The sequence below is a fragment of the Cervus elaphus genome, chromosome 23, assembly GCF_910594005.1.
Source record: "Cervus elaphus chromosome 23, mCerEla1.1, whole genome shotgun sequence".
Taxonomy (NCBI): Eukaryota; Metazoa; Chordata; class Mammalia; order Artiodactyla; family Cervidae; genus Cervus; species Cervus elaphus.
In genome coordinates this window covers 77,286,923-77,303,091 of record NC_057837.1, presented here as the reverse complement: position 1 = coordinate 77,303,091, position 16,169 = coordinate 77,286,923, and the positions used below count along the sequence as shown (strand labels likewise).

At 57.6% G+C, this 16,169-nt stretch overlaps 1 long non-coding RNA gene across 9 annotated transcripts; it reads right to left on the bottom strand.

The window, feature by feature from the left end:
• Positions 1-48: 48 nt before the first annotated feature.
• LOC122682112 lies at positions 49-15,359 on the bottom strand. Of its 9 annotated transcripts, none has more exons than XR_006337217.1 (5): positions 12,183-13,619; positions 9,082-9,182; positions 5,881-6,037; positions 1,223-5,442; positions 49-515 (listed from the first exon to the last, which is right to left on the bottom strand). It is a non-coding gene; the product is annotated as an uncharacterized LOC122682112 (long non-coding RNA). The 9 variants fall into 9 exon arrangements; XR_006337216.1 differs by lacking the exon at positions 49-515 and adding an exon at positions 13,634-15,359 and having other exon boundaries at positions 3,011-5,442; positions 12,183-12,276; XR_006337218.1 differs by lacking the exon at positions 49-515 and adding an exon at positions 13,756-15,359 and having other exon boundaries at positions 3,011-5,442; positions 12,183-12,276.
• Between the last annotated feature and the right edge of the window lie 810 nt (positions 15,360-16,169).

The following is a 16,169-nucleotide window of genomic DNA, read 5'->3' as shown; positions in this document are numbered from 1 at the left end:
TGTCTTAGATGCCTTGGTATTCAATTTGACTTATAAAAGCAGGGGTCGGGGAACTTTTTCTGCAGTGGGTCCAAGTTAGTAAACATTTAGGCTTTTTTTTTCCTTTTGGCTTGTGAGAGATCTTCGATTGCACCCAGACCCTCAGCAGTGACAGCAGAGTCCTAACCACTTGACGGCCAGAGAATTCCCAACTAGTTAAGCTTTATTGGCCAAGAGGCAAAATCAAAGAAATTATGTGTGTTTATTGAACGAGAAAACAAAATTTCCACAATTTTTGGATGAAATTGAAAACATCATCATTGAGTACAGTTCTTTGTAATGTTAACAGATACACTGAGAAGAATGGAATGATTTTTTAGGGGAATAACATGTACTTGGGATTCAAACTTAATATTCCCTGTTACCAGATCAATTGCAGATGTTCCTCTGTAGAGATCGTTCCTCTTTTGAGGGGCCAAACAGAACTGGGCAGTGGACCGGATCTGGCCCATGGACCATAGTTTGCCAACCCCTGTCTTAAAAAACAAGCAAAAGAGGGGTGGGATCTTCCTTTAGATTTAAAATGTTGCTGTGTGACACTCAAGCTATTAAGTCTCCGCTAGTAACAGTTATTAGTACTTAGTAGCTGGATTTAGTTGTCTGTTGGCTGGAAAAGAAGAACCCAATTTTCCCATGTGTTTCTAGCATTTGAAACAAGAATTTTGCGTGGATGGACAGTGTGTCTGCCGTCTACTGTGTGAGGGGTGAGGACGTGTCCCTGGCCGTCTTGACTCGGGATTTGCACTCCCTGCCGTGGTCCCGACCACCAGCAGGCACCACCCAGGTGTCTGTGCCAGGAGCCAGGTCGTTCTTGGGACCAGAGCAGACGTCACAGGCTGACTGCTTGGAGGAAGTTGGGTTCACAGCAGGCCACCTTCCAGAAAAGGCTGCCAGACTTTTTGCTGAAGGTCCTCATGGGTCCGTCCTCTGGAGTGAGCTGCTGCCTCAAGCTCCCCTGAAAGGGGGCCGGGCCAGGGACGTCTGTGGGCTCCTCACCCTCAGTCAGCTCACAAGGGGGAGAGGAGGGGAGCTTCTGAAACTGCTTCAGAACGCTGCCGGGACACCCCGAAGCAGATTCAGGGCCAAGTCTATAAGTGCGGTGACCTCCAGGCAGGAAAGCGGAGACTCCGCACCTGGTACCTTGGTGGCTACGGGGAACTGGGCCTAGAACTTCAGGACTCACCTGGGACCTCCTGTGACAACCTCCAGTCTTTGGTCTGTGGTTACGTCCCACAGTCGTGCGATTTGCTCCTCGTCTTGACCGGTGCATTCACAGGTGGTCTCAAGCTTAAGGCCTACACGTAGGGCAGAGAGGAAGTGCTCTTTCGAGGTGCAGAGAGCACTTCTTTAGCGGGCCCCGACCCATGGCCTTGTGGGGAGGGCAGCGCCCTTGAGCTGCTCCTCTGCTGAGATCGCTCTGGGGCCCCTGGGTGGGGGTGGGGGGGGCACCGGCGCCCAGCTGTGTCCGGCTGTGGAGCAGCGGCAAGAGTGGTGTCGGGTCAGCCCCGGCCCTGCCGAGGGTCCGCCCCTCTGGCTGGCGGCCAGCCAGTCCCCGCTGGCCTCTTGCCCTTCCCACCCCCTCACCCGCGTGGCCAAGTGGACACTCGGTCCTCGGCCCTTCCCTGGCCTGCACCTGCTCCACAGAACCCTGCGAAGGACTCAGTCTTGACGTCAAGGATTCGAGCAGAGAATGTTCTGAGGAAGGGCAGCTTGTGAGAGCATCTCTGCTTTCCATTTGAGAGGAGGAAGATGCTAGGGTGGGCTCTGTGGGCCGCACGTGGCTCTGGGCTATGGGGGTGACAACTGGATGTACCCCCAAAGGCCTCCTCCTGGGGGCTCCATGAAGTTACCTGCTGCCGGCACAGTGGCTTCAGGCAGCCTTGCAAGAGGGGAGGACTTAGCACGCAGCGCCAGCCTCGCAGGCACTGGAAGGCGCTGGCCACGTCTGGGGGGCTCTGGTGTGGGTCTGCGGGCTGGGAATGTGGGCTCGGTGAATGCCAGATTTTTTTTTAAGTATAGTTGATTTACAGTATTATATTAATTTTAGATGTAATCTTTCTGATACAGATTTTTATGCGAGATCTCCCAACATTAGTGTGTCAGACACATTTTTTTCATTCCTGCGTAGAACAGGAGCACCATCGCAGCTCACTGGCCGCAGTTGAGGCCTCGGGACGTAAAGCTCCATCAACAGCTGTACCTTCTTCTCCCCAGATTGTCATCTTGGTGGCCTTTGGCCCCTGGGAGGCCTGCCCCCTACCCAGGGGCATGTGATGGGTCCTCAGAGCGTGGGCAGGACCCCTGTGGCCCAGGAGTAACAGGGTGGCCGCAGGGTCCCCAGGAAACAGACCCACATTTCATTGAGTCTGAGATCCTGTCCTTTGTGAGATGCACCATTATTTTATGCACTACCAAGAAAAAAATGCTGCCAATTATAAAGGCGCGATGCCACTGATTTAAGGAATGTCCCAGTTCCCAAAATGTTATGATGTTAAAAAGTGAACATTTTAGGTTTGACGAGGAGTAGCGTGTCTTGTCTGCAAGGCATTGACGGCTCAGTGGTAGAACTCTTGCCTCCCACAAGGGAGACGCAGGTTCAGTGCCCACCCAAAGTACGTACTTGGAACTTCCCAGGTGGTGCTAGTGGTAAAGAACCCACTTGCCAAGGCAGGAGACGCTGGAGACTTGGGTTTGATCCCTGGGTCGGGACGATCGCCTGGAGGAGGGCATGGCAAGCCACGCCAGTGTTCTTGCCTGGAGAATCCCTCGGACAGAGGAGCCTGGCGGGCTAAGTCCACAGGTCGCAGAGTCGGAAACAGCTGAAGCGACTTGGCACAAGAGGCACAGCGTACCGTATCCGAGGTGATAAGCACAGAGGTGGCGGCCACCCCAGCAGTGAAGGACAGAGACCACACCAGCTCCCTTGCTAAAAAATTACCCTGCCCCTTACACTAGTGATGACAAATCTGGGCTGGAGACCCCGTTTTTATTTTCACCAAAGACAGACTATACAGGAACCTAGACAGTGCTTCAAACAGCACGGAAGGTGAGGTTCCCTCTGGCTCCCGACCCAGCCCCTCAAGGCGAGGCCCGGAGCACGGCTCGTCCTTCTGAGGTCAAGCATGCATACGCAAGCCGTGACCCACTCCCCATCTCCCTCCCTGTGTTTGCTTTATTTTTTTCCCGGTTAGCATAACTGGGCATGTGGCCTCCACCCCACTCTTCCCCAGACACGTCTTTCACCAGCAGGGCCTTTCAAGGCCCCTGGACAGCTGCTGAGCGCCCAGTACGCCGCGTGCCACCCCAGGACCAGGGCCTCACTGGAGACCTGAGGTCATCCCCGCCGTTCCGCCCGGCCCAGCAGCCTCAGCGCAGCGGTGAGTGCGCCCCGCCGAGGGGATGCCTAGGACCAGACTTCTCCGGCCAAGGACATGGACAGTTTTAACCTTGTCATTTTCAAACTGCCTCCAAACGAAGAAGTACCAAACTCGCCTTCCCACCAACAGCGCAGGATGGTTCCTTCCATTCCCTTCCCTCTATCTGTGCTCAGACGTCCTTGCCCGCCCATCCTTGGGCGAATCGTGCTATTTCATGGCTTCCGGTGCATTTCCTCATGTGTGACGCTGAGTACCTTTTCTCAAGCTGAGAGGCCCTTTTATCCCTCTCAATTACGTCATCTTTGTTCCTTTTCCCTCCCGATTTGTGAGAGTGCCTCACACACAGGCATCCTCGCCGTCTGAGACGGTCATCTGAAGCATAAACAGATGGCTCTTGTGTGGCTTGGCGGCGGGGGCAGCCGATCGATGGGTGGCCGTCCTCATCAGCCACCGCGGGCCCTTGTGATGCAAGGAGCTCGGATCAGAAACCCTTCCCGGTGGTCCGCGGGGCACGTTTTCCGTCCCTCCTCGAGGCCTGTCCGCCTCAGGGTCGAGTGGGATGGAAGACAGGCAGGTGGCCGGCCCGGTGGCTTCCGGACACCGCACGGGGCAGGGCTGGGTGACGCCGGCCTGCGTTCCGTGCTCTGACCCACCGCGCCCGGGGGCTTCAAGACGCGTAGACCGTGCGCCAGCCCGCCGGCCCCCAGGTTGCCACTTCAGAAACCTCTTGCTTCCCCAAGCCAGTTCTCATGTCCCCACCCCCCTGCCCCAAGTGCCACCTCCCTGGGCTCTCCGCCCATCACCCCCAGGCGAAACGCGGCCACCTCATGCCCGTCTGGTGCCCTGGCCTCGGACTCGCTTCCTCGTCTCCATGGGGCGGGCTCCCACCACAAGCAGCACGGAACGCGCCCCGGAGAGAGCCCGGGCCCCTCCAGATCAGCCACTCCGGGCTGGCTGTCCTCATTAGCCGATGCTGTTCTGTTCCCGGCAAGTATTCACGCCTAACACGCTGACTTACTGGGTTACTGACTCCTCCTTCCCTCTCTGGAAACGCATCATGCAGGTGGGTGCTCACCTGGCTGGCTCATCCCCATCTCTGCCTCCAGCGCCGAAAGCGGTCCCCGGGACACCCTGAGGTTTCCGCGAGCTCAGGAATCCTTCTCCAGAGCGGGGCCTCGCCTTCCTCTCCAGGCCCAGGGCAGTGATGAGGGCCGGGTCCCAGCGGCTCCGCCGAGAACTCGCGGAGTGACGGAGGGGCTGTGGGCTAACTGGGCGGGCGAACAGAGGGACCGGCCCAGTGAGGAGTCTGCCGGCTCCAGGTAAAGCTGGTGAAGACACGGGTGGGTGAGCGGAGGAGAGGCCCGCGTGTCAGCTCTCTGTCCGCAGATCTCAGCACACAACCTGGAGTCTCAGCACAGAAGCAGGCCACCCATGGCTGTGTGGCTCTGGGCAGAGCCCTTGGCCTCTCTATATCCTCCTCGTGGGACTGTGCTGAGCATTACGTAACGTTTTACGTGCCGTGAGATGTTCACGGTCCTCGGCACACGACAAGCCCTTTAAGCCACTGTGAAATCACCCTGTTGCCCCAGAGACAAAACTCTCCAGGTCTGCAGGCCCCAGGGCTCCAGGTTGGGGCTCAGGGCCGCGCCCCCGCTCTGGGCCAGCAGAGGGCGCTCGCGCGCTGCAGACGGCGGCCTGAAGGGCGGGGCAGGAAGGACCACTTCTCAGCGGCCTCGCAGGCATCTGGGCGTGTGCATTTGGCGCACATTCACCCCCAGCCCCACACCTGGAGGACCAGCGCACCTGCGCTACCAGCCCACTGTTACTGAGGACGAACCTAGGGCCCAGAAGGCGTGCCCAAGGTCGCCCAGCCCGGGTGTTCGCGGTGGGGTCCTGCAGCGATGCCAAGGCAGCCTCTGGCTTCAGGGGTCACAAACTCAAAGGCTTCAAGGGGCTGACGTTACAAGCTGGGAAATTGACCTTCTTGCCTCTGGAATGAGAGCTCAGGATGGCCATATCTTTCCGTCTTTTGAGAAAGAAGCCAGACATCAAGATTTAGTAAAATATCTCAGCTTTCATGGTGTCAATGGATTAAAGGCTTTTAACATTTTAATCACCTTACCACCTCTGAGCTACCTTTTAACTCTCCCTTGGAGAAAGGCATTTTGAGACAAAACCATGTCTCCTCCTGTCTTCACCAGCCCACCCTCTCCCCCTCCCCCAGGCCTCAGATTACAGGTCACCGCCTCCCCCTGGGTTAGGAGCCAAACACTATCCCTGAGCTTTCCTCATTGGTTTGTGCATTCATTTGTTCAACAAACATTGATTGAGCTCTTTCTCTATACGGGAGTCACAGCAGAGGACGAAGCAAATTAAACTCCGCCGCCTTTGGAGCTGAGGGTGGAATTGAGACAAAACAGACGGGGTGGATTTACAAAGTCGTTTCAAAGTATTAAGCGCATACCTGAAACACCCCAGGAAGAGAACAAGATGGGAAGGCCACCCTGGGCAGGGAGGGCCTTTCTGCGGAGGTAACTTCTTCAAATGTGTGGAAGAAGTTCCATGCCCAGAACTCGGCAGGGTGGACAGGTCTGAGTGAAGAGACGCACAGAGCAAGGGCCCTGGGGTGGGAAGAGGCATGTCACGTAGTCAGGGAAGCGTTCTTGGTGCCTAGCACATAGCAGACACTCTGCACCGATGGATCAGTGGGCACATGGGTGTGCTGCACCACGCCCCGGGCTGGGCACCGGGGCGGGCAACGCTTGATGAGTGAGTGGATGAGCAGACCCAGGATTCACCCGAATCCAGCTGCTTCTGCCCTGGTTTCAGCGTCTCCCCACACTCCAGCCTCATATTCAGCCTGGCTGGGAATTGTCCAGGGCCATCTCTGGCTGGAGAGACCCTGTGCAGTCCCAGATGTCCTTTCCCAATCTGGCTTGAGCCCCCTTTTCTGCGGCCTAGAAACTGTCCAGAGTCCACGTGGCTGGTCCAGGAGTGGGGGGTGGGGAGGGAAATGAGCTGGTATCTGACTTCCCTGGGTCGAGTTTTGGCAGGAGGTTCTGGGAACATCAGGCCTGTCCCCAGAGAAAGACAGTGATCTGGGGGCTACACTTCTGTAGCCCCCATCCCACCTTTGCCCTGGGCTGGGGTCCAGCCTAGACGAAATGCGGTCTTTCAGCCATCCAGTCATGAGCAGCACACAGAGAATGGACATCTGTCTGTCTGTCTATCTATCCGTCTGTCTTGCTCATCTGACAGCTACGTGAAAGTCTTCGAAGGTCTCCTTTGTGCCAGGCACGGGGAATGCAGAAATGGACAGAAAAGTCTCTGCTGTCATTCCAGCTATGGGAGACAGAGAGTAAAGAAATGATGAATCAACAAGATAAGTTCACAATCAGGGCAATAAGAACAGGACTGTGAGGGAATCCCCTGGTGGGCCGGTGGTTGAGAATCCACCTGCCAATGCAGGGGACACGGGTTGGATCCCTGGTGTGGGAGGAGCCCACATGCCATGGGGCAGTTAAGCCCAGGCGCCAGAGCTTGTGCTCCGCCACGAGAGAAGCCACCCCAGTGAGCAGCCTGTGCCCCGCAACTAGAGAGCAGCCTCTGCTTGCTGCAATTAGAGAAAGCCCGGACACAGCAGCCAAGACCCAACGCAGCCAAAAATAAACAATCTTTTTAGAAAAAAAAGAACAGTACAGTGAGCTGACGTGGTAGAAAGGAGGAAGGGTGGGAACTGCTTTACATGGGTGGTCGAGACGACCTCTAAGGAATGACATCTGAGCTGAGTGCTCATCGGAGAAAGAGTGGGTAGCGGGAACAGCAGGTGCAAAGGTCCTGAGGCAGGCGTGAGCTTGGTGGGACCGAGGAGCAGCAAGGAAGTCGGTGAGGCTGGATCCGAGTATGCGAGGGTACTGGTGGTAGGGGTGAGCAGTGGGATGGAGGCAGCCCCCCAGGCCCTTGAGGACCGCTGTGGCAGGAAGAGTGAGCATGCTCACCTCATGAGGTGACGTGAGGGTTAAGCGGGACAGCGCAAGAAAGTGGCTGAACCACAGTGTGGGCTGTTATTATGCTGTGACTACCAATCACCATCATCGCCCCGGGCCTGGGCCTTGGGACCTTCCCAAGGAGGGCTGTCATCCGTGGCTTGTAGCATAGCGGTCCCCTGTGTTGGCCAGTTGCCCCCACCAGGGCCTGGGGGATGGAATGAACACGGCCGGGCACGAGGTGAGGCTCAGCCAGCTCCAGGGGCAGGAGGGGCCACCTCGAGGGTCACCCCAGCCTAGAGCAGAGGTCTCCCCTCCCGACAGGCCGTACCCTACTGCCACGTCCCGGCCACGCCCCGGCCACGCACAGTCTGGGGGCCTCTGCACCAGCCCCAGTCCGCACCCTGTCCCCTCGGGCTGCCCTGAGCTGACAATTCGACCTTCTGAGCCTCGGGCAGGGCCCACCTACCCAGACCTGCTCTGCCCCTGCCCTCAGCCCCCGCGCTGCCTCCCGGCGCCCAGGCCGTGGGTTCTTGGGAATGCGATTATTTTTCTTCCCAGATAATTCAGTCCAGAAGGCAGGGCCGGCCACTTCCGGCCGCGCTGTTCTCACTGCGGCTTCCTGACCCTCTCACTCCACAAACTTGACACTGTGGTCAGAGGCCTGAAGCCAGACCCGGGAGCCCCCACGTCTCCCCCGCTCACCCTGCCCCTGAAAAGCACCCAGCTCTGGGAATCTCAGGACCCTCGGCTACCCCTTGCCCACAAGCCCCCGCTGAGGACACGCCTCCCCAGCTGTGGATTCCGGGGAACAGGGCACACGAGAGTCACGGGGCGCCTGCGAACCATAGGGCTCCCTGGAGTTCCCACGTAACCCGGGGACATGTCAGCGTCCTCTCTTCAGGTTCATTCATTCAGCAAGTGTGTAATGAGCACCTGCTCAGTGTTGGGCTTCCCTGGCGGCTCAGCTGGTAAAGAACCTGCCTGCGATGCGGGAGACCTGGGTTCCATCCCTGGGTTGGGTCGGTCCCCTGGAGAAGGGAAAGGCTCCCCACTCCAGTGTTCCGGCCTGGAGAATCCCATGGACTGTATGGTCCCTAGGGTGGCCAAGAGCCGGGCACGACTGAGCGATTTGCACTTTTCACACATGCCGAGTGTCAGCTGGCCTTCCCAGGTGGCTCTAGAGGTTAAAAAAAAACAAAAAACCCGCCTGCCAATGCAGGAGCCCTAAGAGATGTGAGGCTGAGCCCTGCGCTGGGAAGAGCCCCTGGAGAAGGGAATGGCAACCCACTCCAGTAGTCTTGTCTGTAAACCCCCATGGACGGAGGAGCCTGGCGGGGTCCATGGGGTCACACAGAGTCAGACACGACCGAGCAACTCAGCTCAGCACTGCACCATGTGCCAGGCACTGCCCTGGGCCCGGGGGCCACAGCAGGGAATAAACTAGGCAGAAACACCTGCCCTCATGAAACTGACCTTCTGCATGCGGTTAAGGTGGAACAATAAACAAGGGAAAATTCAATTATGTAGAATATGGGCTGGTGATAAATTCTATGAAGGACACGAAAGAAGAAGAGGGGGTGCTGGTGATAGGAGTCAGTCAGGGAAGGCCTGAAATTCAAGAAGGTGTCATTTGAATACAGGCCTGAAAAAGGTACGGAAGTAAGTCTTGTAGGCACCTGGGAGAAGAGTCTTTCTGGTGGAGGAAACAGCCGATGCAAAGGCCCTGAGGCTGGAGCTCGCTTTATTGATTGGAGAAACCGCCAGGAGTCCAGTGTGGCTGGAAGAGAGTGGGTGAGGGGGAGGAGGGGGGTTTGAACTCCAGGGGAAAAGGCAAGGAGCGCGCAGGGCCGCGGCGAGAGTCCCCTTCCCCCGAGGCAGGCAGAAGCCGTGTGGAGAAGGAACGGGTGGGCCCAGATGTTCATGAAGTCCCTGAAGGCCTCGGGGACAAGGGTGGAACAGGGCACTGGAGAGGAGATGGAAGCAGACCCCCGTTGGGGAGGTGGTGAGGAGAGGAGGAGACCCCCCACCCAGGTGCTCCGCGGAGAGCAAGCAAGAAGCGGGCAGGCGCGGACAGCGTGTCACTGATCAGGGGGATGTGCGCTTTTTCCCATTGTCCACCTCTCGGATCTTTTTCCTCCCCTTTTAGATTCACTGAGATGAAGGTTCAGACAACGGGGCCCGCGGGGCTTGCTCCAGGGGTGGATGTGGGGTTTGGGAGGGGAGGACCCAGAAGGCCCCCAGGCCTGGTCCGAAGCCAGGAAATGGCCTTTTCCTGCCCCCGGGGAAGGCTCAGGAGCAGCCAGGTTGGTGGGGGGCGTCCAGGGGTGGGTGTGAGCGTTAGGCCGTGGTCCGTCCGAGACCCTCAGACGGAGGGATGGAGGAGGCTGGCAGGTCCAGAGATGAGCAGAGAGCTGCCTCGGGACAGCCAGGGGTGGGGGGCCCTGAAGTGGAGTCTAAGGCCTGCGTCTAAGCTCCCTGGGGCGGGCAGGGGCGGAGGGGTGTCAGCATGGACAGACGGAGACGGGGAAGTCTCTGCAGCCCATCCGCAGCTTTCAAAGCAGGATGAGGTCCCTGTCCTGCATGTGGAGCCCACCTGGGCGAGGACACCCTTTGCCTCTCGGGGGGCACAGCCTCGTGTGAGGCTCAGAGCAGACCCAGGACTAGACCCCGTGTTTCACTCAGCCCTCCGCTGCACGGCCCCGGGGTCTTCTGATGGTAACAGGATAAACCTGAGGCCCAGAGGGCCCGAGGGACTGGCCCCAGATCACGCAGCTCTGAGCCACTCAGTGAGATTCAGCTCTGACCAGCGTGGCCTCGAACCCGTCACACTGCCCTAACTGCCTGCCTCCGGCCCTCCCGACGGAGAGGATTGGCTGCTCAACCTGCTGGCCAGGTCCAGTGACTCGGCATGGACTGAATAACTCACAGGGCCTGAGCGCACACCCCCAAGCTCACGTCCTTCCCACCCATCCTCCCGTGTGGTTGGGGCCCCCATTTGACAGATGGGGACACTGAGGCTCCGGGAGATTAAGTCGCTAGCTTGGGGTGAGACACAAGAGCTGGGACCTGAACCCGGCAGGGTCAGGGTCCAGAGTTTTCCCTCTGTGCCCCCCGGGCAGGAAAAAGAGAGGTGGCCTGGGGATTAAGGATAATAGACACAACTCAGTGGTAAAGAATCCACCTGCCGACACAAGAGATGCAGGTTCAATCCCCGATCCAAGATCCCACAGGCGGAGGGCAACCCGACCCATGTGCCATAACTATGGAGCCGTGCTTTGGAGCCCTGGACCACAGCCGCTGAGCTCCACAGCAAGGGGCAGCCCCGCCACTCACCACGACTGGAGAAAGGCCCACGCAGCAGTGAAGACCCGCATGGCCAAAAATAAACAGATAAATCTTTTTTTTTTTTTTAATTAAAAACAAAAGAGTAACAGTCAAGATTTGACTCGAGTTTTCTGCATGCTGGGCACATTTATGGGAATGCCTCCCCCAGCCCTACGAGGCAAGGACACCTTATCTTACCGTTTTATGGAAGAAGAAGTTGAGGTCTAAGTGATTGTCTGAGGGGGTCCACGAGCTGCTGCAGCTCCCGTGTCCCCACTCCCCCCATCCTTCCAGAAGGCCCCCGACGTGGCGGGAGAGGCTAGCGATGCTGGGTGACCTCAGGCATGTTGCTGGCCCGGGAGCCTCGGTGCCCCCAGCCTGACCACGGGCCATGACTCAGAGCCCTGAGTTCCCCCACCAACCCCACCACAAACCCGGCCCCAGGGGGTGCTCTTACCCCTCCCTCCTCACTTCCAGCCCAAGCCCAGCAGGCTGATGTCCTGGGACATTTATACCCAAGGCCTGTGCTTCCTGCGAAATTACAGCCATGAGACCCTCAGTCCCAGCAGAGCAGGGAGCTGGGGTGAGGCAGGCCCAGGGAGGCAGACTCCAACCCACCAGGCCGGACTGAATCTGCAAGGGCCATGTGTGGGGGTCTCTGCACCTACCACAGCTCTGTTCAGATGAGTCACAAAGCCGTGGCCCTGACCAGATGCCGGGGACAGCCTGAGTTCCCGGAGGCCAGCCCAGTCCTGGTGCAGAAGGAGGGCGTGGGCCGCATCCCGGGGCTCAGAGAGAGGTGTCAGTGACCCGAGATACACGGATGGCTGCCGGGGCTCGAATGGGGGTCTGAGCACCTCAGGATGCTCTGCTCCGTGGCCGGGCCGCAAATCAGTTGCAGCTGCTACAGTCCTGACCCCGGGGGGCGGGGGGCCCTCGAGACGAGTGCAGAGGTCCTGGAATCTGAGGAGCAGCCAAGAATGCCGTGTGTGTGTGTGTGTGTGTGTGTGTGTGTGTGTGTGTGTGTGTGTGAATGTAGGGGGAAAAATCCAGAAGGAAACACACCAGTATTTTAACACACTCCAGCCAGTTCTCAGACCAGGGTGACCCCGTCCCTGGACCCTTGGCAACATCTGGACACATTAGGATTGTCACAGCTGGCGGGGGAGCGGGTGTGACTGGCATCTGACGGGTAGAAGCCATCCTACCATCCTACTGTGGCCAGGACAGCCCTCCCCCACCCCAGACAGTGAGCCAGGCCACAGCGTCCGGGGTAACCAGCTCAAAGAAACTCTGCTCTAGCCTGTGTGGACGTGCTGGGTGGCGGTGTCTCTCTTTCCTTCAGCTTGTCCTGTTTCCCAGAGAGAAATGGTTGAGAGTACGGGCTCTGCAGCCAGGACTGGGGTTTATATCACATCGCACCAGCTGTGTGCCCCCAGGCAAGTGTCCTTACCTCTCTGAGCGGCAGCTGTGGCCGAGGAAGCATACCTCCAAGGGGCGGAAGATTCAGTGAGATCATATCTGTGACCGGGCTGGCTCAACAGATCCTGAAGTCCGGAGACGTGAATGTTTGTGTCACTAGCAAAAACAATAATAACACGCCCCAGGGGCTGGGCCGCGCGTCACGTAAAGCCCCTGGGGTCTCCGTCGCCCCACCGGTTGAGGGAGGGATCGGTTTTCATCCCTTATTTGGCAGATGAAGACATTGAGGTTCAGAGAGGTTAAGCAGCTTGTCCAGTGTCACACAGTAAGTTGTCAGAGCAGGGGTCAGAACTGTCACTTCGGAACCTCACTTCCACCACGGGGTCCCTCACTGCCTCGAACATCAAGCCAAGGGATCTTTTCAGCTGGGTTTTCCCAGCTGTCTTCTCTAAAACGTGGGATGACTAAGCCATCGTTGGAATTCAGATCGCTGCTAAAATGTCAGGTGCCCCTTGGTGCCCAGCCACCACCCTTCTGCCCGGGCCCTAGACCCTGCTTTATGGTAGATCCCAAGAGAAGGGCCAAATCCCTGGGAATTTCATGCCCCCTGTCCTGAGCCAACTTCAAAACCTTCCATGTTGTGAGCTCTGCTTTGATTTCAGGCATTTTATGGGCATGAAATCCAAGCCTTGGTCCTTTTGGAGATATGGAGCTCCTGAGGGGTGGGGTGGCCTTGTGGGGTCCCTGGACAGGCCCATGGGGCAGGGGGCTGGGCTCTGAAAGGATCAGAGGGACAGTCACGTTCCGGGAGAGCCGGACCACAGGCCCCCTCCTCTTAGCGGACACCCAGGGGCAGGCGCCCTGGCCGCCCAGGCGGACCTCATCTCATCCACTGTCCACGGCTGTTTCTGAGAAGCTGACCGTGCTCCCCCAGCTACAGGTGGGGAAACTGAGGCCCAGGGCGGGACAGCCACTCACCCATCCCATCACTCAACACAGAGTCAGGTTCTAGGCTCTTCCCTTGCATCCTGCCATCTCCCCACCCCGGAGGCCACAGCGAGAGGGTCTAAGGGCAGACCAGTGGGGAACTGCCTTTCCTGCGTCCTGGGCTCTGGGCTCTAATGGAAGGTGCCACGAGTCTCGTGGGTGGACACACCGTGGACTGTCCAGGATGTGGGAAGGAGCGCTGGCTGCAGCGTATCTGAAAGGCACCCGAGTCGTGGGGGGTGAGATCCCCAGAACCTCAGTCCCAGGCATCCAAGCGGGGAGTGGACAAGAGTTTCAGGGGCTGGGAGGGGGTGACTCCTGAAGAACCTGATTTCCTTGTCAGCTCAGCTGACCAACTTCAACAGCGCCTCACACCCACCCCCGCACTGACTAGACCCACTTCCAGCACCCCCTGCCCCCAGAATCCAAGCAGGCACCCCAGACTGCAAACCCAGTCACAGAGTCTCGGGGCCATACACGACTGGCCCAGACCACCTGCTGAAGCTGAGCGGCTCCTGGCTCCTTCCTCTGTCCACGTGATCATCCATGCGAGGAACCTGCATGCACTGAGGAATCTGTGTGTTTCTCTGTGGCTGCCCTAACAGACTGCTACAAACCTGGTGGCTTGAAACAGGAGGAATTTATTCTCTGATTTCCCCGGCGGTGCCGTGGATAAGAATCCACCTGCCAGTGCAGAGGACACAGGTTCAATCCCCGACCCAGGAAGATCGCGCGTGCCTCGGAAGCACTAGGCCCGCGTGCCACAGCTACTGAAGTCCGCACTCGGCAACGAAGAGCAGCCCCAGCTCCCTGCAACCGGAGCAAGCCTGCGTGCAGCAGGAAGACCCAGCGCAGCCATAAATAAATACATATTTCAAAAACAAAAAGAGAGACATTCACCCTCCTACAGTTCTGGAGAATTCCGAAATCAAGGTGTCGGCAGGGCCTTGTCCCCTCTGAAGGCTCCAGGAGAGAATCCTCCCCGGCTGTTCCAGTCCCCTCGGGGCTCCTGGTGTTGCCTGGCTGGAAGACGCCGCCCTCCAGTCTCTGCCTCCGTCTCCACGTGGCCTGTGTGCGTCTGTGTCCTTTACTCATAAGGACACCAGCTGTTGACTTTAGGGTTCCCCCCAGTCCAGTGTGATCTCATCTTACGATCCCTGACTAATGCCATCTGCAAACATCCCATGTCCAAATAAGGCCGCATTCTGAGCTTCCGGCGGACAACGACTTGGGGGAGGGACACCATTCAGCTCACTGCAAGCACCTACTGTGCGCTCCAGGCCCTGGGGACAGAGTAGCGGACGAGGCAGGGGGGGCGGGGCGGCGGAGAGACAGAAACGGCCAATTACAGAAGAAAGGCTCTCATAAACTCCACCAGCGAACGTGGACTCGGGACACCCACAACCAGAGGAGGAGCCTTGGAGTAGGCCTGGGCGGTGGCCCTCCTCCCCGATCTGAGTCCCCGCCCACAAGACCCGGGGCCTGAGCTCAGGACTCACCCTCTCCTGGGAGGCTCCTTGATCCCAGAGGCGCCCCCTTGGGGCTCCCAAGGCCCCCTACACTTCCTCCTGACATTCGAAGATGATAGGGTTGTATTTTTTGGACTTGGGAATTCTCCAAGTCTATTTATTTACAAAAAGAATGCTTTCTGTAAACAAGTAATCATCATTGAAAGCATTGATAGAAAAACGCAGTGACTTTCTCTGCATCCACACTCTGGGAATTATCTTTGTTGGCAGGTCGATGCAGTCAGCACAGTCAGTGGTACACGGTAGGTGCTTCATAATGTTTGAATACATGGATGGCCAGTTCACCCTGCCTACCCTGGGGACCGTGAGATGGTTAAGTGACAGCCTGTGGCTCCCAGGAATTCACTGCAGTACAATCTCTACGTCGCCTAGTCTAGAGTGGAGCATACAGTTGGTGCCCCATAAATGCTGGCAGTGGTCTTTGGGGTCCCCTCCATCTTCGCTGCTTTCCCTGGTGAGGGGGTCACTTGGTGCAACCAGGGATGCTGGGTTATGGGAGATTTCAGCCCACGGCTTCAGGGATTTCCTCCTGGGTCTCCACTCCAGTGGCAAATTATCAGCTTCCAGGTCTTCTGTCCACAGCCGCTGCCCAGACATCACAAACTTGGGAGGTTGAGTGGTCGTTGTTCAGTTGCTAAGTCGTGTCTGACTATTTGCGACTCCGTGAACTGCAGCACACCAGGCCTCCCTGTCCTTCACCATCTCCTGGAGTTTACTCAAACTCATGTCCATTGAGTCAATGATGCCATCCAACCATCTCATCCTTTGTCATCCCCTTCTCCTCCTGCCCTCAATCTTTCCCAGCATCAGGGTCTTTTCAATGAGTCAGCTCTTTGCATTAGGTGGCCAGAGTATCAGAGTTTCAGCTTTAGCACCAATCCTTCCAATAAAGATTCAGGGTTGATTTCCTTTAGGATTGACTGGTTTGATCTCTTTGCTGTCCCAGGGACTCTCAAGAGTCTTCTCCAGCATCACAATTCAAAAGCATCAATTCCTCAGTCCTCAGCCTTCTTGATGTGAGGCTGAGTCCACTGGTCAATCCACTAGCCTTCATTGAACAACTACTGTGTGCTGGGTGGGGGCTGGGTTCCACGCTCAGTGGTAAATAAGCCAGCCCTGTCTGTCCCTTGTGGAGTTTGTGTTCTAGGCAGAGCAACAGACACAGACAAATCAGTAAGTTACCAAGACCCAGTGCCAGGGAGAAAGAAGGCAGGAAGGTTCAGGCGATGGCAGATATTAAATAGGCAGATCAGGGTGGCCTCCTGGAGGAGGTGACATCTGGCAGAGTGGGGAGGGGAGGAGGGATTGTTAGATGTCTGGGAAAAGCAGAGGGAAGGCCTGTGGTGTGAGGTCACCTTAGAGTCCGAGGAAGAGGGAGGAGCTGGTGTGGCTGCAGCGGAGGGCTGGAGGGCTGGAGGGCGGGGTGTCCACGGAGCCCCTCGGGCCTCTCGCCTGCCGCCCTGAGAACGTTGGCTGTTCTCCAACTGAGCTGGGAGCAAGCC